The 24,667-nt window shown below is 38.9% G+C and overlaps 1 protein-coding gene across 1 annotated transcript in view; it reads right to left on the bottom strand.

Annotated features, from left to right (window-relative positions):
• The window catches only part of LOC127354070 (protein phosphatase 1 regulatory subunit 29-like), a 221,934-nt gene that overhangs the window by 99,950 nt on the left and 97,317 nt on the right, over positions 1–24,667 (bottom strand). The window contains exon 3 of the mRNA XM_051383686.1: positions 3,282–3,360. The gene's annotated coding sequence lies outside the window, so the exon portion shown is untranslated. The remainder of the gene's footprint in view (positions 1–3,281; positions 3,361–24,667) is intronic.

Here is a 24,667-nt window from a genome sequence, read left to right on the forward strand (position 1 = left end):
CAATACTTACAAATAATGGTATCATTATGTAAGAGTGTGAAAGGTTCAACTCAATTTACCAATAATGTGTTCAGTAGTTATGTCTTAACGTTTTTATTATTTCACTCTCCGTTTTTTTACCTTTTTTTGGAGACGTGAGCATAAACTAGAGGCTGCCCAAGGAAGAGCGCCAAGCTTGAAACGCACTGCCATCCTGCTGCCAGTCCAAGTCTTCCTGTATTTATGCACATATTGAGCAGATTAAATTTCCTCACTTTTCAAAGGCTCCCCTCATTTTCTTCATGCCAACAAACAACAGATTTTGTTGGGGATCCAGATCCAGGAATTTCACAACATCTCATTTCTAACAGCTTTCTTGTGGAAGATGTAACTCATTGTAACCCTCAGTGATGGCATCCTTTCTTACTGTCAAAGGAAACGGCTACATACAAAGTTGTGATATAAACTGCATTTTCTTCATGCAGGGTTTTTAATCTGTCAAATTTACCTCAATTTCTTTAGTAATCTTGAGTGTGCACTGTGGTGCTCTATTATGAAGAAAAATTGGATCTTGGTATAAGATATTGATGACATCCCTACAATAAACTGGCATGACATATTTTAAAATAAGCTAGAAAATGGCTTCAGAAGCCATTTTCTGTTAACAACATCTCTCCTTTGATGTAAAAAATTAGACTTCTCTTTGTATTACTTTGTTGTTCCATTTATTTTCTCTTTAAAACACATCTCTACACACCCAACACACAGATAAACATCTTCCAATCTTCCAGCGTTTCCCTCTGCTTTGTCATCAAACTCAAACCGGTTTGTGCTCTTTCCTCTTACCCAACTATTGCTCCATTGTTTTTTCTCTTTTCCATCTCTTTTTGTCTCTGTAGCTGTGATTGAGGCAACCCCTACCACTGCATTAGCCAAGGATCCCTGTTGGATACATTTGCACTTCAAATGTGATGGATGGAGAGGGCAAGAGACACAGAACGGGGAAGAGAAAGGAAAGGCAAAACTACAAAAGAAAGAACAAGAGAAAGAGTCTGTGAGACAAAAGAAGTTAGCAAACAGGAGAGGACAGTTAAGAGAGTGTGTGGGAGAGACAGAGTGATTGTCTTAGGGAGGCCAAAAATTCATAGGAGATTAAAAAAATGGGAAAAGGGATGGAGTGCAGAGAGCATGGCAGCGATGGAGGGTGGACTGAGAGAATGGAATAGAGAAGAATAAAGGGGTAAGGAAAGCTGTAAATTGGCTAAAGGAGAGAACGGATGGATGAGCAACATAGTGGGGAAATTCTCCAAAGTAGGAGACCAAGGAACACCTCTGTTAAACCAAACCAAAAACCGTATTCATTGTTCACAGGAGAATTAAGCAGTGACTAGAAGTTTTAAGCCTTGTCTAAACAGAAGGTGTGTTTTTAGCCTCTTGTCAAGTGTGAATACGCTTCTATTTCAATCAGTACAGCTGTCTACAACAGCTGTGTAACAGTTTGCCTCTCACTTGAGCTTCATGCAGGTAGTTACAACCTGAAGTGTATTTTTACATTTGAAGTCTTCTGTTTCACATGTTAGAGTTGAGTGTTTGTGTATTTGATGCTGCCAACATGTGGGGGATCCTGTGTAGACATTGACTGAAGGACAGAAGCTGCTGCACTGCTGTTTGCAGCATAATAAAAAATTAACTACATTTAGATCATTGAGCCATGTATACACCATGGCGTGTTATAATTAAAGCAGCACAAGTGGCCTTTCTTACACCTGTCCATATGTTCGGCAATCAGGAAGCCCACCAGGGTTTCTAGGTTCAGATATTACTGTTACAGATGACTGTTGACTGTAAATAACTGATATGGTTTGACTATGGAAAGCACATTAACAGCCTCAATTTACAGTATTCCTAACACAATGTTTTAAACAGCGATAAACAAATACCACCAAAAGCACCAACTGTTTATTATGTGAAACTGTAAAAATCAACTTGTGCATTATGAGCTACTTAACTGATGATCCTATAAATGCATGTTTACAATATCAGCACATCAGAGAGGATAATTGTGTTGTAACTGGCACATAACTGGTCATCTGATTCAGCTGCACCTGAGCCCAAACCTACTAATGTTGGCAGACAGCGGCCAGCTCATGGTTATTATTCAGTAGTTTAAATGCACTTTCAACTGAAATGTTTGCACTATGACATCTACAGATCTATATAGGCTTTGGCTGTTAAGTGAATGGGAATCATTATTGTATCACACTGATTCATCTCATATAGCACACCTCTTATTTCATTGAAAAGTTTGTGAGAATAGTGCGCAACTGAGCAGGCCATGTTGATCTTGTCTGATTATGTACATGGCAGGCTGTTGTTAAGGGGCCTTCATCAGTATAGACTAAAAGCTGATGATTCCCTGTGTATCACCAAATTTGCTTTGGATAATTATACACCTCACTGCCCAAATCCCACTTTAAACCACTGGATATTAGCAAGCTTGTTACTCCCCCACAGCACACAGCACATACCGTATCTGTGGGAGTTTGATAAGTTTGTTGATTAATTCCAGGAATCAGTGATTACCTTGCCAGCTGGTGAAATATTTGACTTTCAAACACCATTGTATGCTTCCACGGAAGGAGAAGTCTCTGCTTATTAGGAGTTGCTTATTGTTTTTCCTGTGACTTTGATTTTCTTCCAACATGGCTTCTAAATGTAATGCTGTGTGACATCCAACATTTGGCATGTTTGAGCTTCCCCAGTGCCAACCACGATCACGACTCTGGCTTGGCATGGCTTCCATGTATGGATCAGACCCTGCATATGATGGACTCAGCCCAGGCCTATCAGCTAGCTTACTTGTCTTGATGAAAAAACTTGACAGTATTGTTTTGTCAATTACAGGCCAATGTCTTCATCAAACTGACCACTGACAAAAAAAAAAAAAAAAAAAGTTGCTGTGGTTGCATTATTTGCTGCCAAAAGATGTCAATGTTGACCTAATACCTCTTTGATAATCATTTCCTCTTTGGCTAAACTGAATTCAGCAGGAACTCTCACAATTAGTGGTGTAATTTAGACCCAGGCAGCAGGCCAAGGTTCCATTGATGAAATTCAGGGAGTGTTTTCCAAATTACCAAGCAAAAATTACCTTAAGATATTCATTTTAAATCACTGCTTAGATTGTGAACATTCCTGTTTGAGCCACCTAACTGCTCAATTTGATGTAAAGACTAGATATCTCTTTCTATTCGTTTTTTCCCCTTTATTTTGTCTCTAAAACACAAGGAATGTTAGCTTACCTGTGTGCACGCAATTCTCTGGGTATGACAGCATTTGGTAGCACCTGGTCTGACCACCATCAAAGTAAGTAATGAGCACCTACAGCAAAAAAGAGAAAATAATAGTTGGTGAGATGTGATTTGAACTGGATTACCGGCAGGAATAAATGGGTTGAGTTTGGACATAAATACTGGGGCATTGTCAACAAAAGAGTTGCCTGCTCATTCATCACAAAACTTAGAACTTTTAGACTTTATGTTCACATACTGCGCAATGATGTACATTTTCTGCCTTCTTTATAGATTGGGAGAGAGGAGGGCTGCAAAGGGAAGATGGATGGTTGAATGTCAGCCATCCTCTGTTGGGGTTATCTGAGGAGGCAGCTGAAAAGGTTGGCCAGAAAAATGGGTTTAAGACTAAAACTCCCATCAGTCATGGTCCAACTTTGTTTACAAAACAACCCAATTACTTAAATGGAATTACCACTCCGAAGAATGTGCATTCAATATCAGATTTTCCACCATATCAATGACTTAAAAGTCAATATTGATATTCATACTTATTTAATGCTTATGCAAGCAACAGTAGCAGTTTATTTGGAATAACAATGACAAGGAAGTACAAGTTGTTAAATTGAACATCTTTATTACTGTACTTTGGGCAACTGCCCAACTGCCCACAGGTTGAATACCAGCTGGCAAACTTTAGCGCAGTACAGAAAGGAATATCAATCTGTCTTCCCTTTCCTCAGCTCCAGTGGGCCTGCTCATTAGCAAATGGTAGAAAGCGGTGGTTGCACTGCAGCTCATACATATATGGGCAAAAATTTAGTTAACAGGAAAGTGTTTTTATATTGATTAAACATGTTCAACTTTCTGTGCACGAGAGACTTCAGGGCCCCCTTAAAAATGAGAAAATGTTTGAGGTTTAGTCAAATTGTTGTACCTTTTATCTCTTTAGTACTGTTCATGTGGGTGGATGAGGACAACGTCTTAAAACAGCACTACAGGATCTGTTCATGATTCTTATCAAATAAAGCACAGTGATTTTTCCGATAAAAGGAAATTAATGCTGACATCAGATAGCAAGCGATTTTTCATGCTGAGAAAGTCTAAAACAGCAAAGTCAACTGAGGGTAATCTAAAATCTGGACTGCTGCTGATTTCCATCTATTTCCTCCTGTCTTCTTAGCAGGTTTAAACAACCTGAGGAACTGTGCTTGCAACTCAATCATGCTTAACTTGAGTTACAAGAAATGGAATCAGATTGAGTTTGACTTCTCCTCACTGTGAAAATGTCAAAGCAGGCAGGATGACAGTATAACAAACCTCTGTCTTATAAATGAGTGGTTTGTGAGTCCATGTGACCTTTATTTACAAACCTTGTGTTAATGGTTCCACAAAACCAGAGCGGCACAGTGCTGAGACTGTGGGCAGAGTTTTCACTCAATCAGTCTAAATTCTACACATGTTTGCGCCAACTTGAATAGAAGGCTTGAGTGGCAACAAAAATAAGCATGCCACATGTAATGGAGCGTACCTGTTACATCCAAGTAAGCATTTACTAAGATGTCTAGATCTAAACCCTGTTAAATTTGGTTGAGGAATAATTTTAGACATAGCTGTTATCTGAGCAGAATTTTGATGACTATATTTGTAATCCAAATAGAAAATGTAATATACTGTCTTTGCCAAAGCTTCCAAATGAAGGATTAAGATGTTTGGCGGCAATTATAGTCATGTTGATTGCATTTTTTTTTGTTTGTTTGTTTTTTATTGCTTTTGATTTTTTTGTTTTTGTTTTTTTGACCCCAGAGAGAATAGTTGCTTCTTCAACTATCAGAATCCTAATAAATGAAATGAAATGTGTAAATCCTTACTGTAAAGACAACAGTTTGTTATTATGCTGCCTGTGTGATATTTACCTGTGTCTTAGACAAGTTCTCCAAAAGGCAACTCATCCTCAAAAAATGGCAGCTTATCCGCAATACCCATTGGTTGTTCTTCAGCTAGCGATTTTGCTTTGAGAACTCCACCCTCGATGGTACTAGAAGTGGAAATTGATTTTAGAATAATTTTTGTGCAGTTATAATCCAATATTTATAGTCACAGACAACGTATGTATTGCTGCACTTCTTTGACTTCTGTCTTTAGTTCTTCAGTTGTAGACCAGCTAGTGCTGCTTGTTTAAACTTTTTTCATTTAGTTCAGTACAAAACTAGACCCATATAAGCACTGTTTCTGAGGTTAATAGATCAACAACCATTTCACCATTTACAATTTACCCACCAAGTTGTCATGGTTGTTTATAAAGGACATATGGACTGTCTTTTTGACAAGCAAGGAATGCAAAAACAGCTAATTAAGTAAACTCTGTTCAGCTTGAGGATTCTGTGTAAAATATGTATTTCTTAGTGTACTGAATGCTGATGAGAGTCCTGCCACTTGCAATGGGAATCAGGAACAAACACAACACACAAAACAACAACAAGAATGAACTTCCCCTTTCTGGTTTGGACCCAACAAAACAAACTGTGATCAAAACTTTGCCCTGGGACTCTTTTTTTCATGAATTCAACATGACTTGGAGCACTCCAGTATCAGTATGCCTTCTTATCACTTGTCTGTGTAATTTGTCCCATTAGGATTCTGTCCCTGTAATCCCCAACTATCGTCACAGGTGGATGCTTCCTTCCACTTTTCACACAGAAACAAGATAAGAAGTTTGGGAGCGCCTCATCTCTATTTTCAAACACTTCCCTGGCTCCTAAGTGTTCAGTGAACAATCAAGATTCTCCACTGATAGCGTCGCCCCAGCCCGGATTTATCTCGATTACCATCCAAAAGCTTGTTTTTCTAATGGGAGTTGGAATTAATTTTCCTCCCCTCGTAGAGCAGCGCAGAGGGAAGCAGAGTATGCAGGTTGGTTGGCTACGGATAGAAAAAAACAAACAAAATCTTCTGAGACTGAGATGGAGGAAGCTGAGGAAGAGAGAACGAGAGAGAGTAAAAAGGAGACATAGAAAAAAAGAGAGTGGTGAGGAGATTATAGGGTAAAAATGAGAGAGGCAGACCGAGCGAGCCTCTTTAAATTGTGCTTTACTGATTTTTCCTGTTTCCTCCATTTTGCTTTCTCCCTTTGCTGTGAGGAATGCTGTGTCTTGCTGCATGACTCTCCCTTCAAACCCTTCACATAAAGACTCTTTTGATCATATCTGACAGAACAACTTTCACTCCACGTATACCACTGCCATCATCTCTCTCTCTCTCTCTCATATGCTTCTCAGTGTCTCTCACTCATCTCTCTTCCATGAAGCATTTTTCCTGCTCAGCTTTTATCACTTTTCTCTTCACATTTCTGTTTCTCGCCAAATTACTCTCTCTCCAAATGTCTCCCCTTCATGCCATTTAGTTTTTCTCTGACAATGCCTTTTCCTCCCCTGTCTCTCTCTCTCTCTCTCTCTGTCTCTCTCTCTCTCTGCCTCTTTCTGTCAATTCAATTTGACTCAATCCACTTTCCTCCAGAGTGAATGTGAATGAAAGGTACCGCTTAAGTACACAACTGGCTGAAATAAGGAAATAATAAACTGGTTCATATAATTTTAACCTTCATAAGGGGTATGTGTGTGGGTGTGGGTGTGTGTGTGTGTGTGTGTGTAGATCTGTCTTTAACAGTAACTGTCAGTGTCTCGATGTGCACTGGATATCATTTCGTTATGTCCTACTGTACTGTGGCAGGACAAGGACCTATGTAAACCAAGCGTTACACAAGATTATATATTGAAATTCAGAAAGACATTAACAGATGACTAATACAGAAATTAAGCTAAAATCAATATGAAATCCTTTGTTGTGTCAATGTCTGATCAGACCACCTAACCATATTTAATATTACCTTCCCACCCTTCTCTAGCTTCATCTGTCTCCCTGCCTTGCTTGATCTGCTTCTGATTCAATTTTAGAAGCATTAAGATAATTTGTATTTGAAGCATAAATAGATACAAAAAACATGCAGTACAAAGTACAGAGCAAAAAACTTCTTTGTTATTTCCCTGTCTAGATCTGTGCCTAAATCATCTTCCTCCTCGTCTCTCTCCTCCTTTCCCCTTTCTCTCATTATTATTTTTACATCTCTTAATTGAAAGAGGGATTTAATTAAAGAGGAACAACCAGCATCGCTGAATCTGTCTCCAGAGTTAAATTTGAAGTTAACAACCATTTTTAAGGCCAGATATTCATGAGGTCGACAGGTCAACTCTATCACCATAAAATAATGTTGATAGTGAATGATTTTGCTAAACTACAGACTTGAAGGAACAAGTCAATGTTTTTAACATCTGTTGCAGTCCTTTGGGGAATTGGAATGAGGCAGTGGAAACAAGGGCCACCAGAACCAACACAAAATGAAAGTTCCTTCATGGGTGTCTCCGAGTTATGGCCTTATATACGATATAGGTAGTGCAAAACATTTCTAACGATTGAATTTCTCACTGAAGGTTTAAGTGTGGTGTGACATGTATAAAGGGAGCTGGGAGTTATCAAGAGTAGGTCTTCCCAGGGGGGCAGTGCAGGAAATTAGGAGTTTGGTGTAGAGATAAAACTTAGGCCAGTTTGGGGTTTTATAAAATAAAGAAACAGATAAAGTATTTATCTTAAAATGAAGCCTTCCTAATTTCTAATTTAAAAAAAAAAAGTTTTTACGGTTCGGTATTTGTAAGATTAAAAGAACACCATGAGGAATTCACCATCTGTCATCTCTTTCTCTCTTTATACCTTATGTGTCTTAATTTCTTACCCTCATCCACACAGCTCTTCGCCAGAGGATGGCCATCTTGGACCTTGGGACCCAGAAACCCGCTGGTTTTCATTATAGTATCTAATCAGAAGCTGATTTACACCTGTAGTTCCAAGTGAACTAAATTAACAGCAGGTAATATCATTAGGATAGAAAACCAGCATTCCTGTGGCTCTTAAACCCAGAGCTCCACTAGCAGATGAAGCCAAAGGAAGGTTATGAAGATCTCTCAGACCATAAGTGGTGTACCATCTGTTTGTTGAGTCACATTGATTAGAACCATTGGAAAGCCATTCACAGGCAGGTCAGAGGTCAATGACAACCACTAGGTTTCACCAGACTGACAAATAGACCCATAAACTTAACAATAGGTGGCCAATAGCAGTAAAACCCAGAGCAGCTCATCAACAATCACATTTGCTTGTGTAAGCAGGAAGCTACATTGTTAAGAAGACACTTCGTACATCATTTGGGAATGGAGGATCCATATCTTTGAGTCCATTGCTGCTCTGAAGCAATCATTATTCAATTTATCTAACCCACACCACAGCAAAGAACCGTCTATATTAGATATTTTAAAATGTATTAGTAAATGCTTGCAGAGTGTCTTAACAGTGGCATGAGTACACCATCAATCCTTCCAATGGTGGTTCAGTTACCTGTACAGAACATTATTGTTATAAAAAAAAAACATTATTGTAAAATCATAAGACTCATCTCAACAAACTGAGATCACAGAGGTTTTATGTACTGAAACATATGACACACAACTATACCTGATGATTATTTTTTTTTTTTATTTTATCCAATGTGAGTTAGCATCTGCTCTGTAAAAACACAGTCTTGCAGTATACTGAGCAGTTTCTTTGGAGTAGATGGGGCTTGCTGAAGGGCCAGTCACACCAATTACAATCCCACATCTTAACTGCGCCACCCAAAAGCTTGCAACTAGGTGATTTGCCCAGGACAGCCGCAATATGTGTTCTTTTGTAGGAACAGATGTCTTTGGCGCTTTGGGTGAATTGGCCCACAATGCACTGTGTAATGGCAGCCATTTTCAGATGGAAAGTCTATAAAAAAGGCAAGCTGGCTGCTGAGAGATGCAAACCAACTCTTTAACCTGCCACCATCTGTCACTGTCTGGATCAGGGGAACAACCAACACCTTGGCCCCATAAACACACTGATTATGCTCTCTGTAATTAATGATAGCAAAGCTTTAGTGATGCGCACAAATGCCCAGTGACAATGAGCCAGTAAAGTCATAAGAGAGTCTAGGAATTAACAGTGAATATACTGAAAACTGAGTACAGGATGACTAAAGTAGAATTCTCATTACAAGATATTACAGTGGCATTATTTTGATCCATTATAAGACAATGGAACAAAAACCTCACCTTAATTTCACCTCAAGATCAATTTAGTAGATGGAGTAGGACATAAAGGACATCTCCACCATGTTGGCAACTACGATTTCATGATAACTGAGCAAACTCCAACTGCTGATCATGTGATATGATTGAATAGCTACTAAAGAGCAGCTACTCAATGCAACTTGAACTTGTTTTGTCAGGTGATGATTCCAAGGTCACCTAAAAACCCTTCAGAGACAGCATGATGCCTAGGCCATGCAACCTTCTGCATATTATTTTATTAACAGAGTATAAGGATGAATAATCTTTCTCTGCATATTGATAAATAAATGCAGTTGCACAAAGTTTTAAAAGTTATGACAGTTTGTCAAAAAGAATTTGACAACCATATCAGGAAGAGAGTGCAGTAAATTAAAAAAATCAAGCTGATCCAAACTGCTGTCTAAGTTTTAGAAAATCTGCTGAGATATAGGAAAAAAAAGTTGTTCCTTAAACCAAAGAAAGAAAAAAACAATATTCCACACCTCATGTTTAAGATATCATGAGCCAAAACACAAAGTCCTGTAGAGAATGGTGCTATATGCTACTAGTCTCCATGGTCCTCTTGGTATCTAGTAACCAAAACCTGACTCAGGACCTGAGTTGGACTTACATTCAATCTAATCAGTTTAGAGTCCATTTATATTGTTGTAAGTCTTGGGCATGTGTACCACTTTATGTTATTCAGATGTATGTGGATCCATGCTGACTCGCCATCCTCACTGACCACAGGGTGCATCATCATTGCAGAAGAAAATTGTGTTTCTTTCCTTTTTTCCGCGGTGTAAATTGTGATGTGCAGCACAAGTGACTTGCTCTTTAACCAGGACTGCTTATTGACTGCTTTTTCCAATGTTGATGTTCTTAGGATCTTGGATTATTATCCTTGGGTTTCTTTTGGACTGGGTCTGGATCCCTTTCAGCTTGAACCTCTATAAACAGACATGACTGAAAACATTATCTTTCGGTGGTAGGGGAGAGTGGGGTAAGATGAGCCATTTTTCATATTTAGGATCACTACATCAAGGCAATCATAGTTTTGTCGCTAACTAATATATCTGCATATATTTCAGGATGTTGTGCATCCCTTCAAACAAACAGAATGAGTGTAAACATAACTGTTTCGATAATATAGCATGTCCAAAAAAAGTGGTCTCCCCGTGTATGGGGTAAGTTGAGCATAGGAGCGGGGTAAGTTGAACCGTATCCCTACCCCCCCTCACCTTCTCCCTCCCTAAATAACACTCACTTCTTCACATTCATGTGTATTTTATTTATTTGTAACCGGTACAATAACTTTTTTATTATTATTATTGTTGTATATTACTGCTAAACAGCTGTTTTGTGAAAACATTTTAACATGAGAATGCCTTAAAGTGCGCTTGGGAAGAAAACATTAACAGCTGTGTTTTTGGAATATACACAGAATATTTTTTGGATACACTTATTGGGTGTATTTTGGGTGTAGTCACCGGCTCAACTTACCCCTGGCCAAATGGCTCAACTTACCCCAGAGCTGCCATTTTCACTTTATTAGTCCCCACAGCTAAAATGGTGCACTTTTATGCTAGGTTTATGAGCTCATGTTGTAGCTCATAGATACCACAATTGATGTATAAAACTAATTTAAAATTATCTATTTTGGTCTAAACACAATTCTCATGAAACTTATGATAGACTAAATTCACTTTCAAGAGTGAAAAATGATTTTTTTGGAAATAAATATCTAACCACTTTACCCATGTGGTTCTTACATTCATAGACTCCATGAAATGATGCCTTCCTCCTAAATATTTGGTCACATGATCAATGTTTTTGACCATTTCCTAGCAACAAGGGGGTGGCTCAACTTACCCTTTGGCTCAGCTTACCCCACTCTCCCCTAATAACCAAAGATGGAGCTAAACCACCTCCTTTCATATTACACACATTGTAACGCATTGTAAAAAGAGAAGTAAGAGAAAGTAATAAGCAGATAAAAACTTTGGTTGTGAGGATGATTCAAGCCATGTCAAATAAAAATTTAGCAGTCTGGATGTTTATACCAGGCTCTGTGTAAGATGATGACACAGATCATCCCACGCCTTTGCGAGCGGAGGACCCCCAGGTTAATAAGGCCCGCATGTAGACTGGGGATGAGTAATTTAGCTCTAAATCGTAAACTGAACCTGTGATTGAGAGGGGGTGAGGGTGAGAGCAGCGTATACGAGCAAGATGCAAGGACCGGTGTGTACAGATGTTGATGAGATCTGTTAGATGTAATAGGAACCAGTGACCCAGTGAAACCATCGCTGATGGGAGGATCGATACCCAGCGAGACAATTGAAAGCAGTGTGTATTTGTGTGTTTGTAATATGCCACAACCTGTTCAGCTCAACCTATCCTCCTCCGTTCTATGTCATCTATTCATACTTGCCCTCCTCCTCCTTGGTTTTCACACCATCTCTTCACTCCTTGATACTCACATACATTTTTCTTCCACCTTGTCTCACTCTGTGTCCTCTTTCCTTTTTCTTCCACTCTTTACATATTTAAATGTTCAAATCTTTCTGTTGGTCCATCTCCCTTTTTCCTCTCTTCATCTGCCCTTCCTTTTACATTCAGTTCCATCTCTTCCTCCAACTCCTCTCCTTTCTTTCCACCCCTTCATATATCTCCGCACTCTCCTATTCCATCTTGTCTTTCCTCTCCCTTTGTCCAACAACCTCCCTCAACAAGCCTCCACCTACACTCCTATCTTCTCCTCTCCATCCATCCCTCCCACCCTCCTCTGACCACACCCCATCCCCTTCCCAGTCGTGATTGATGCCCCTCTATGCTGCACCGCCCACCTTCCTTTATTTTTCCTCTACTCCTTTAACCTCCTGAACACGACTAGCACGACGCTCTGTCCAGAGGGAGCCAGCTGGGAGACCTTGAGCCATATGATATGCTACAAGAGGAGATGGAAGGAGGAGGTGGACGGGGAAGAAGAATAACAGCTATGTTGGAAAGAGGGATGAAAGAGAAGGAATGAAGGTAAAGAGGGCAGCTCAGAGCTAAGAGGATGAATAGCGAGGAGAAATAATAGAAAAAAGCAAATTATTGTGGAAAGATACGTCAAAATGTGGGAAGGAGAATTACAGGATGAAAAAGATGGAAAGATGAATAATAGAAGACAGACAGTTGAGCAAAATAAGGCTCCTAAAGGAGCAGTCAAATAATTGGTGGGGGAGAAGATGAAGAGTGTGGAAAAAAAGGAGAGAGAAGAGAAAGAGGTATGCTTGATTCTACATTTAATGTTTGTACCACATTTAGCCAGTTTGAAATCAGCAATTTATCTTTGGTCGCTGCTTTGGTCTCTTGCACAAGTCAGGAGTTGGTAAAGGTGAGAACCGTAATGAAACTCATGCACATACATATTTACACACACATATCTGCATATGCTGAAATTTAAACAATCATGCATAACCAACAGAGCTGCCTCTGTTCTCGCTCTGCTTTGGTCTTTCTTGTTCTTACTACCCTTCATCTTTCTCTCTGCAGCCGCCTTTTCTTACAAACATTACGTACATTACACACTCTATATCTGTACATTACTTATGAGGACTGTCTGTCCGATGGCCAGAAACTCCCTTTCAGACTGTGTCGAACCGTTTCTGTAGCTTTCCAAAATTGACAAATTGACATCCACATCCACTATATGCTGTGATTGGTCAGCTGTGCAAAGGTCAGCAAGGAGCCAGGGTTTGAAATTCTCAGTTTTCATGTAAACAACGGAGTTCCTTCCAGGGGGGACTGTCAACAAATGTGTGCCACAAATCACCTGTCAGTGCTAAGCTGAGTCTATCCTAACCCTAACCTTAAATACACCAACCCCATCAGGAGCTACATATGAGAAAGGGACATGTTAGTTTCAGAAGGATTTTCATAAGCAGATAGAGGAAATTATTAGGGAGAATCCCTTCAACACATATTCTCATGTCAACAGACCAGTTTGATATATAACTAAAATTGTTGCAACTGTGATTTAGCTGATTTAAACAGCAGCTGTCAGTGAACTGACTGACACACAGCTACACTGATGTTGCCTCATTATCTTTAAAAAAAACACACTCTGTATCTCTCCTGCATATGAAATTCATTCACAAATACAAAGCTCAGCTCTTTTGGGCATTATGTCAGATGGACAAACACACAGTGTTGGGTTGGGGGGTTGGACTATAACATAATTGATAAACATGAGTTAGCACAAAAAATAACAGATTTAGTTTTAAGGCGAAGAGCTTAAAAACTCACAGCTTGCGGGTCCCCACAAGGATAGAAGTACAAAAGCACCCACAAACCCCACTAGAATATAAACTGTAATGTTCTGGCCCCTGTTTGTAGTTGATGACAAAACTCATCAACTACATCTTTCCATTAGGTCTCACTATCTGTGTATGTTGTCCCTCTCCTTCTGTTTCACACACTTATGCCCTCTCTCAAACACACACACACACACACACACACACACACACACACACACACACACACACACACACACACACACACAGGATTTTCCTTCATCCACCACAGCTAGTATACACAGTTCCATTAGTTGTGTGAAAATCAGTATAATCAATGTTCCCCCTGCAGCCCAAAGAAGCACAGCTAGTCTTTCATCTCTCTGACTAAGTCATTACCTCTGCTGGGCTGCAAATGGGGCAGCACAAGTCATAACAACATCAACATTCAAACACACATATACATACAGGCGTCATGTGTGCACATCCGGGTTGACGAACAGTCCTGATACATGTATTCAAACTCTTAATAAACAAAATCCATGAGCCTTGACTCATGAACACATCCATAAACATGTGCACACACTCGCTGTGAAAAGCAGCACGCTTTTGCCTCGTTGCCGGGTAACAAAACTTACTTTCACGAAAATAATTTCTTTGAACCTAGTGATGGGAAGATATGGAAATGTGAAAAAGAGAGGGATGGATCAAGAGATAAAACAATATATCAGAAAATGAGACAGCAGAGAAAGAGCAGAATGCAAAAGAAGGGCTGTAATATGAAAATAATCTCAAGTGAGCATTCAAACGTCATTATGGTGACGGAAATACAGACTGAGGAGAGTGTGCAAAAAAGAAAATACTTATTTATCTCTTATTTACATGTAATATATTCTCATCACTATGAACAAAGAACCACATTACTTTCAAATGATTCAATACATGTTAAGAAACTTGTAGTGTAATTTAAAAACAAGTATACATTTATTGACATACTGCTATTCAAAATTATTTTAACAGAAAGTGATTCAGGTTTATTTTCTATTCAGCTCAGATTTAGTTTAATGTATTTCTTAATTAATGGAGAAGCTAATTAAACTATCAAACAGCCCTTTGAAGTAGTAAGTACAAACTGTTCTCATTCTCAAAGTCACTAATAGGACCTCATAACCAATACAAAATTGGTTTTGGCAACTGTATAGACTTTGATTGATTTCTCACTGAATTCGATTCAGAACTGTGGTTTTGTATTGATTTGGTTTTGCCACCGTGACAATTTTGCGATCTGTTATAACCGATAATCACAAAGCACACACTCACTCAGACCACACATACAAACATACACAATGCAATATAGACTCATTTTAGTGGATCCAAATTGCACCAACACAAAAGCATTTTAAGTATCTAACTGATTATTTGACTACACAAACTTACACAACCCTTGGGGGACATTATAGTGCATCTGCATCATGACCTCTATCCATACATTTCCACATGCGCAAAGCACCGTTTCTATACATTTAAGTCTTTAATGTTAGAAAGTAATTCTCAAGAGCCAACTTTGGGAGCCCAAGGGGGTGGCAAGCCCTTTACAGCCCTCAAGTCATTTCCCATCATGACCCCGTTACTCTCGGGGCCAGTGCTCTTTGATTGGGTCGGAGCTTCCAGTCTCACTAATTGGCTATTTTGCACGACAGATGACTTTTAATTTATTTGGACGGGTGGTAATTGGAAGTCTTTGGGAAGCAACAGCTCACAAGCTCAACAAGGAATACCAGAGGGAAGAGAACAGTGAAGGCGAGAATAATAATTATGTGGATGGTGTTATTCTAAAGGGCACCAGTTTGATTCCTCAGACTTGTTAGAGGATGTGAATGGGGCAGAAATGGAGAACTAACTCATTTTCTCAGTCTTTACAGTTATGATTAAAGTACCACTGAGCAAACATTTTAATCCCTTGGTGCTTCATTGGTGCAAACTCGAACTTCACTTAACGAGAAATGTATATGTGTGCAATTTTAAGAGCTGGTTTTAATTCCAGCTTCATGTGCTGTTGGTACTTTCCTGAAATTTCTCCACATCTCCAGTATTTTCTGTGTGATATGATACCCCAATATGGAACAGAACACGTAGTTATTAGGTTTGTCACAACTTTTGTGTGATAACAAAGCTGACTACAAACTCAAGGTTTCAAACAGCATGCCAACTCCTTGAGAAAAACCTATAAACATATTTTAGAGAGAGGAAAATACCAAATACACACTACATAACCCGCTGAGGATTTGAACTGTTGGCAAAAGGAAAAGAACAGCTGTCTCCTTATTAAAGTCTGATGTTTTGTTGACCCATCCATATGGGAACTTAAACAATGTAACCCTACTTCCTCCTTTGCTCCAGATATTTTGATTTTATAGTTGTTTTATAGTTATATACAGTTTTTGTGTTATAATGGGGTGATGAGTGTGATATTGACATGTACAGTACATTCTTGATGTTTATATGGACCACAATAGATTCAGTATGATGCCCAATTTGTGCATGTATTACTTAATGTTTCCCTGCATGTATTTTTGTGCTTTAAAAGTTAAAATCCAAAATGAAAAAATACACAATAATTCACATGTTAACCCAAGCCTAAAAAACTATAATACTGTACAATTTGATCGGCTGATTTTATATTCCAGTGCCTTCAGAATTTTTTTTCTTCTCTTCCTTGTCTGATTTCTACCTTGAGCAAAGAGTGGTTGACATTTGGTTGAAAGATGGCTGACATTTCCTCACACTGATGCAAGAGCTATGTCATGTTTCTTGTTTAGCTGTTTTTTGTTCCTCATCTATTTTAAAACTATATTCCAAATACATGAAATCAAGGGAATCCCGCTAACCACAGGTGAAACAAAACAAAGAATCTGAATGTCATGCATAAAGTTTAATCTTTCAATTCAATCTGAGCAAACAGTCTTAGATTTGCATTTTAGCCATTAAGCAGAAGCTGTTATCTACTGTAGAAAGGCTTAAAATAAGGACAAGAACATAACACTTAAACACTTTTACTGCCTTCATGGGATCATTAGTGAGAAGTGGATGGGTCAGAAACACAACATCCTCCCAAGAGATGGAACAAATACTACTGTTTTCCTGAAATATCCATGCATATAACTGACTCATTTTTGCTGAAAAGGAGATGTGTTAAGAGGACAATGGAAGACCAGGTGTAAGTATTTCAAAGGGTTGTGGGGAAAATGAGAACTTAAGGACAATGTGCAAGGTTAATTTTCAAGGCAAGTTTTAATTTTATGCTTGAACATGTCTAATTCTCAATAACTACATTTTGGGAAGTGTTTACCCCATGCACATTGAGAGGAGTGTATTTAAAAGTTGACGCCTTTACTCCTTTAGTACTACAGTTTAAATACTATTTGAATTTGAAATGCACATCTGTGTCAGATGATGTTGTACAGCTAGCTTCATCAGACAAAGACCGCCAGCACGTACTTGGATAGTTTGCTGCCAAGTGTGAAGCTGAAACAAATTAGGATAAGGTGGATCTGAAGATCCACAGATCTATTGGGTGGGGAATTGGTGCAGTATCTTCTGTGATGCCACAGTTCGGCCGTATGGGTGTCAAGTACTGTGGTGAGACTTCACCAATGGTCATAAGCTTTTGGTAAAGACCAAAAGAATAAGACAAGACCAAATATCACGGACACAAGTAGGCTGCTGCTTTGCACTGAGATGTGGCAGTGAAGGGGGTTGGGCACCTGATTAGTGTGTTCCTGAACACTTCCCATTTTTCTTGTACAGCTGGGAGAAAACCTCAGGACAGACCCAGAACATGCTAGAAGCACTATATCACTTCTGGCCAGGGAATGTCTCAGGTTCCCCCAGGAAATAGGCTGCCACTGTGACAAGGAGTGTCAGAGAATAGATGGGTGGTGGTCTGTGTCCACATGCAACAGAACTGTCCAGGTAATCGCAACTGAGACCTAAAATGGCCCCACAAATTAAAAAAGAATACTGTTTGCAAAATCTTATGTGGAAATGATCCAATGATGCTTAAATTAAACATTTCTCCTCAATTCCTCTAACCTACTCTAACCTAAACAACAGTCAACAAGAGCACAATGCAGCAATATGAAGCACAGAAACATCAATCATGCATAAATTGGGCTATGTGTAAACAAACTAACTGCCAGAAAATACAACAAAGCAATCTTTTCTCATAGACCAAATAAAATACATTGCAGATGGGATTTCACTTTTAGTTTTAGACATAGTGATGACAGAAACGGAAAGATTGCTAAATTTTAAATGAAATACCTAGAAGACAAACAAGAAACTTCACAATAGTAAGTGCAAATATAGACACACATTCCTCAACAAAGATATGCAAATGAATTCATACTGAAAAACACACATACGCGCACGCACACACACACACAATGGAAGATTAGCTTTGTACTCGCTATGGTACAATCCTCTTTGAGGGACTTAAACTTTCTCATTACACGTATACATCCGGATTTCTTGCCAGACGGCGAGAGGATGATTTTAAGTGAGAAAGGGAGAGAGAAAAAAGAGAGAAAGGAAAAAATGTAAGGGAGAAGGAGGTAGGCCGAGATAGAAATTAAGAGAAAAAAGAGGGAGTGGTGAGAAACAGATAAACAGATTATTTATTTATTTATTTATTAATAATTAGGTGACATATAAAGGATAAGAAAGGAAGAGGGAGAGAGGATGAAAAAGGATGGAAGTCGTACACACAATGAAGAGGAAAGTGTGTGTGTGTGTGTGTGTGTGTGTGTGTGTGTGTGTGTGTGTGTGTGTGTGTGTGTGTGTGTGTGTGTGTCACCCTGACATACAAAGGAGATTGGGAGATTAATCAGGCATATGGCAGTTGCAGCACAAGGGGAATAATAATGGGCTCATACACACTTAAAAATAAACTTACACACACACACACACACACACACACACACACGCAAAACTGTACAGCTAAATACTGAAACACAATAGGACAGACTCATGTCAAAGACGCACTGTCATGCATGGCTACAAACACACACACTCTTGATTTACTGCCAGCAGATAAGGATGTGGTCTCGCTCATCAGATCACAAAGCAAGAAAAGCTGATTTGGGATTGTTGCAGAACCTGCTGAGTTTATGCATTCTGTCACAAATGGAAGAGAGGTTTCTTTGTCCATCTGTTTCTATTGAACTGTTTTCTTGGCCTGTTAATGTTGTCTGTACTGCATTTATTGTTGAAACACAGTTTTTGTGCTGCCCTCTTGGCCTGGTCTCTCTAGTAAAAGATATTTTAATCTCACCACAAGGAAGCGGAAGGGTAACAACAGTAACACATTTTTTCATTGAGCCATTTCCCCTGAACAAGTGAGGGTGAGGAGAGGAAGCTGGGACCTAGCATAGGTTTATTGGCACCATGTGTAAGAGGTAAGCTGATCTTTTGTTTGATCTATCTATCTATCTATCTATCTATCTATCTATCTATCTATCTATCTATCTATCTATCGATCTATCGATCTATCTATCTATCATGTTTTAACTGCCAGGATATTTGATCATTCTTTCTCATCTCTTTCTACACACACATTTCTGCTGCTCATGACTCAAAGACCCTTTCAACCAGCTCACAGATGTACCGTGTTGCTATGGCAACTTTAACGCTGTGGCATCAGAGGGTTTCCATAGTGCCAGTCAGTACTTTGGCCCCACCCATTACTTTGTGGACACTGACTTTCACCTCTTGACCATTTTCACAGCAGCCATGTTGATATGAAATCATAGAGTAAACACAGGTTTTTACCAATGATACTAATTAAGTTTCCTTCAGGTCAAACAGAGTCAGGTTGCTGCTATTCTGCGTGTTGGCTCACTGGAAAAGCTCTGCTACACTAAATATAACAGCATCTTAATCAACACCTGCATTTACTCTACCATTCCATGTCGAAATGGCTGCTGTGAAAAGGGTTTATTGAGTGAAAATGAAAAAATATATATTTTTACTGGATATTGTCATTTTAACTGTTTTCATGGAATATGCTCAGAAACTACATAATACATAAAGTATGTAAGCTTCAGAGAGTCCAGGATGCATCTAAACATTTAATACAGTGGGACAGACTTCATACCAGGACATTCATAAAGTAACTGATTCAATTAGATAATTGTTCATAATTTCATATATATTTTATAAACCAGCCATTGCTATGTACAATGTTTAGTTACTCATCACACAATCTATTAAATTAAACTTCACAGGCCAAGTAACCACTTACATAACCCATAGAGAATCTAGAAGAATAGAAAACCTGTTAACGACATGATTATCACTCTAATAAAGGCTATATTATGCCCTCATTACATAGCAATAGTGGAGACATGACAGGAAATGAGAGGGGGAGAGAAATGCAACAAAGTTCAGAGGCCACTGCTAACTGAGGCTTTAAACGTGTAAAGGAAAAATCGTAAGCTCTAAAATCTTTCAGGCATTTTGTTGATCATAAAAAAGCATCATTAAAAATTACAGCGAACAGCTGCTGACATGATGCTGACTGAGTCTATAATGAATGTCACTTAACTAACTAAATAAAAATGAGTGAGACCAATTTACAGCTAATTTCAAAACACATCTCTTGCTGTAACATAAACTAGAGACCCAAAGAGGTTACAGTTAATTTGGATCCAAAGGAAACCGCCACAGGTCAGACTTAATGATCGGAGAGCTCACCGCCCACCAATCATCTTGGAGATTTCTAAAAGCAAAGTAGATACTGGAATGGCAGCGAGAATGGCCGCTTCTCACCTCAAGAATCCACCTTACCTGAAACAGTGCTCTCCCCTCATGCTCCTCCGTAGAGTAACAAACTGGGGATATATCAAATCACCATGTCACTGCCCTGAAGATGCAATGCAGTTTTTTTTAACTTTCCCGTTGTTCCTGCGCTGTTTCATCAACAAAAGCTAGGAGAACATCCTCAGTCTCTATTGAGGGGAGCGTCTGGCTTGTGAGTCTACCCATGTGCAGTTGACAATACACCTTTGGTAAAATGTTTATAATGGCATCTGCTCACTCTCTCTTTAAAGTGTTCGGGATAATTTGTGCAAAGTTATTCAAATGTATTTACCTTGTTTCTTTGGCTTGGCACATTTCATTGCTAATGTATCTTTGATCTCTCCTGCTGCTTGGTAAATAGTCTGTCAGTGGATCGTTGGTGCACTTTCTCTTGTAGTTAATGCCTGCATTAAAAGAAATCTATGTCACTCTACAGGCTTATGGAAATGTACTTCCTCTTAACCAAATGGGATTCAGAGGTTTCAATCAAATTAACCATGCAAGGTTAATGTATAACAAGAGGGCTTTGTGACAGGTTTCAGTGGATTAAAGTGAAACTCAACACCAATACGACAGTATAAGTGTCTAAGAGGAAAACAGAAAAATGACCCTTACTCCCAACTGGGAGAGTAAAAGTACAACTTCAGTCTTCTACTGTTGGACACTGCAAAGCTCCGCTGGGACAATTAGCAGCTGACAGAGAAGAGAATGTGTCTCATTAACTTTCACTTTATAATTGGCTCCCGTCTTGTTTGGGATTTGAAATGGCAACTTTCCTTTGTGGTGCCCCCAGTACGCCATACGTGCCTTCTACCATTAAATGGATTCTCTTAAAAATGTTATTCTAGGCACATCCATGGATGTAATTTGGAAGCACACTCATTAGGGAGCACTGCCTGTTTGTATATAGAATTGAATTTCTTATGCTCCCAAAGCAGGAAAAAAAAAGTTTAGTTACCAGAAGAATATAAATGATGGCTCAAGTTTTTGGCACCTGACTGTTTCTACAGTCAATTGGGAAGAGGTTTATCATCACAGATTTCTATTGATAAACAGTGTATAAAGATCAGCATCAATAGAAACTATAATTCCTTCGCCTGTCGACTCCCTGCAGTGCCCATCACAGAAGAGAAAAGAGGATGTTTCTCCTCCTCAGGGCAGCAGTGAACATGTCCTGTTAACCCTTAGAGCCAAGAACAAAGGTTTATAAACACACGTGCACATACAGTATGTATGAACAAACTGCTAAGAAATTAATGGGGATACCACAATACAAAAACCACATCCAGCATTTTTTGGAATATTAGGTGCTTCCCTCTGATTATTTTACTTCAGCAATTTGTGTTATTATGTTTTCCGTCCTCTACATTCATTCTTACCTGCAGACAACAACATCCTCTTTCATACCACCATAATGTTCACTGTGACAATCATAATGTGACACATTAAAATAGATGTATTGACTTGCAGTTAATAGGGTAAATGGCTTCCACATCTGGTGCACAAATTTAGGTGAAAACACTTCAAGCAGCCAGCATTTCTGGCTTTAAAGATCCAGTGTGTAACATTTAGGAGGATCTATTGTGGGATATAATAATCATGTTTTCATTACTGTAAGTCCCCTACCATTACAATGAAAAGGAAAATGTTTTCCTCAATGTGATATGTCATAAACGTCTTCTAGTGTAGAACTACAGAAAAGGCCATTAACCTTTTAAATCCTGTAGATTTCCCCTGAGGCTGGCGTCCAAAAGATTGGTAAAATATTAATCAAAATGGTACACCTTTCTACAGAGTTAAGTGATTCATATTTTTCATAAAACATGTATATCTCTCTGATGGATTTAACTTTCTCTTCATTTACTAAGACTCTTGAAGATATATTCAGTATCTCTCTTCACTTCAACACATAAAAGAATGTTCCTCTTCTGCTTGTGTAAGGACTGAAAACGAAACAGACTGGTCACCTGCTCGGGTGTTTCCCTGCCTTTTGCCAAGTGAATGCTGGGACAGGCTCCAGCACACTGTGACCCTGACAAAAGCAACTGAAAATGAATGGACAGATGGATGGATGGATGTTAAGAATGAAAACTGTGCTTCCCAAGGGATCCCTTTGTCTGCCTAATTTAGTTTTGCAGACAGTTGTGATACTTTTCAATGCAATCTTGCTTGTTTGCTAATACAAATGCTAATATCTAAAGCAAATATAGTCGGCTGTCTTCATTAGCATGCATCTACTACTGCATAATTAAGAGATACTGAACATGTTTCATTGATATGAGATAGTTGCACACACCCTTTCTTTCAAACCACTGAACCCTGCTACCAGGCTAAAACTCAAAGTTTGTACAGGGATCTCGGGATTCATTGGTCCACTAACTCCAGAGTGAAAGCAAAGGCTGCAAATTGCGCTTGAGAGCTGTACTTTGTATGTGAGCGGTAGGATATGAGACTTTCTGTGCTGATCTAAAGGGAGCCGTATTGAGCTAATAAGGCATAGTATGGTGATTTAAGAGAAGGCTCTCGGGCCTCCCAGGCTAATTATCCAGGTCTCAGTATGTCTAAACCTTTCCTTTTCCTCTCCGTCAACTACTCTCAGTCTCTCCTTCCATTTCCTGCTTCTGGCCATATTCCCTCATTACTTTAGTCTTTTTTCCATTTGCCTGCTGCCTCTCCGTTACCACTTCTTTCTTATTTTATTCTTTGCTTATGCTCTAAAATTCCCTTCCTGTACATTCTTCTGTACCTCTCTCTATGATCTACCACCCATTTACCATTTTCTGTAAATTTACTTTGATTATTATACCTCTAAGGGACTGTGGGAATTTCATTTGGTCCTTGTTGAACTCTGTGTGTCTGAAATACCCCTGTTACCATACAGGCTGATGGACTGCAGGTTACTGTTGGTGCTAGTAGGAGGTGATTTTTCTATTACAAATCTCTTGCCTTCAGCCCAATATCCCTTCTAATTACTTTCACATTTTACAAATATGCACCTCATAAGTTTACATCCAGCTGTAATGAATAATACCATATTTCTGTAACCCTAGCTAAATGTTTTAAATGTTTTAAACCATAACCTTACCTTAAGCATAGTGCATTTGCTATAGTCATGATCTTTACCTGACCTTATTCATACCATCCATGTGCACATATTGATGAAAATGAGATTAAAAAAAATTAAAAAAATTGAATCCAGTGTTTTGCCCAATATTGGCGTTTTTGTCCGGAGATATTCATTATTGCAGGACACAGTTGATAAACTAATCATATCTCCTATAGATTACATTTATACTATATATACTATTATAGACATAATGCCAAATGGATTATGATTTTCTTCATGTTGCACACAGTTTGTGTGTGTAAAATGTCCGTTGTTAACATTCAGTTGGTTATTCCTACAGTATATGCAACTAACTTAGTTGTTTAAGTAAAGTCTCTTTGTTAAAATGTTGGAAAGATTATTTGTGTGGTTACATTAAAAAGTTCAGTACAATATTGATATTAAGACACAAACTAAGACCACTAGTGTCACAAGCAAATGCCAATTTATGCATTCACCACCTGGGCCTCCACCTCCTTTTCTGTTCACTGCATAAATGCCACTCTACGTCCTGCTTTGGCACTGACCGTTGCCACTGAACATAAATCCTTAATGCTGAGTAGCTGAATAATTTGTAGGTGACAGGGTTGGACAAACAAGTAACCTAGCGCTTAGCTTCTTTCCAGTTTAAGAATCAAGACTCTTTCCTCCTTTCCTCCTTTCCCCCTTTCCCCCCTCCTTATTTTTCTGAATCTTCAATCCATCATCCTCCCACTCTCCCTCTCTCTATCATTGTCTCCCTCTGTCTTCCATTAATTCATGTACCCAGAATCCCTAGCACCTTCCATCCTCTCTGTTTTCCTTTGCCTGTCCACTCCCTGCAGTCCCCATTACAGAAGAGAACAGAGGATGTTTCTCCTCCTCAGGGCAGCAGTGAACACGTTCTGTTAAACCTTGGAGCCAAGAACAAAGGTATATAAACCCGCATGCACATATAGTATGTATGAACAAACTGCTAAGAAATCCATGTGG

Source organism: Dicentrarchus labrax, unplaced genomic scaffold (genome assembly GCF_905237075.1).
Source record: "Dicentrarchus labrax unplaced genomic scaffold, dlabrax2021, whole genome shotgun sequence".
Taxonomy (NCBI): Eukaryota; Metazoa; Chordata; class Actinopteri; family Moronidae; genus Dicentrarchus; species Dicentrarchus labrax.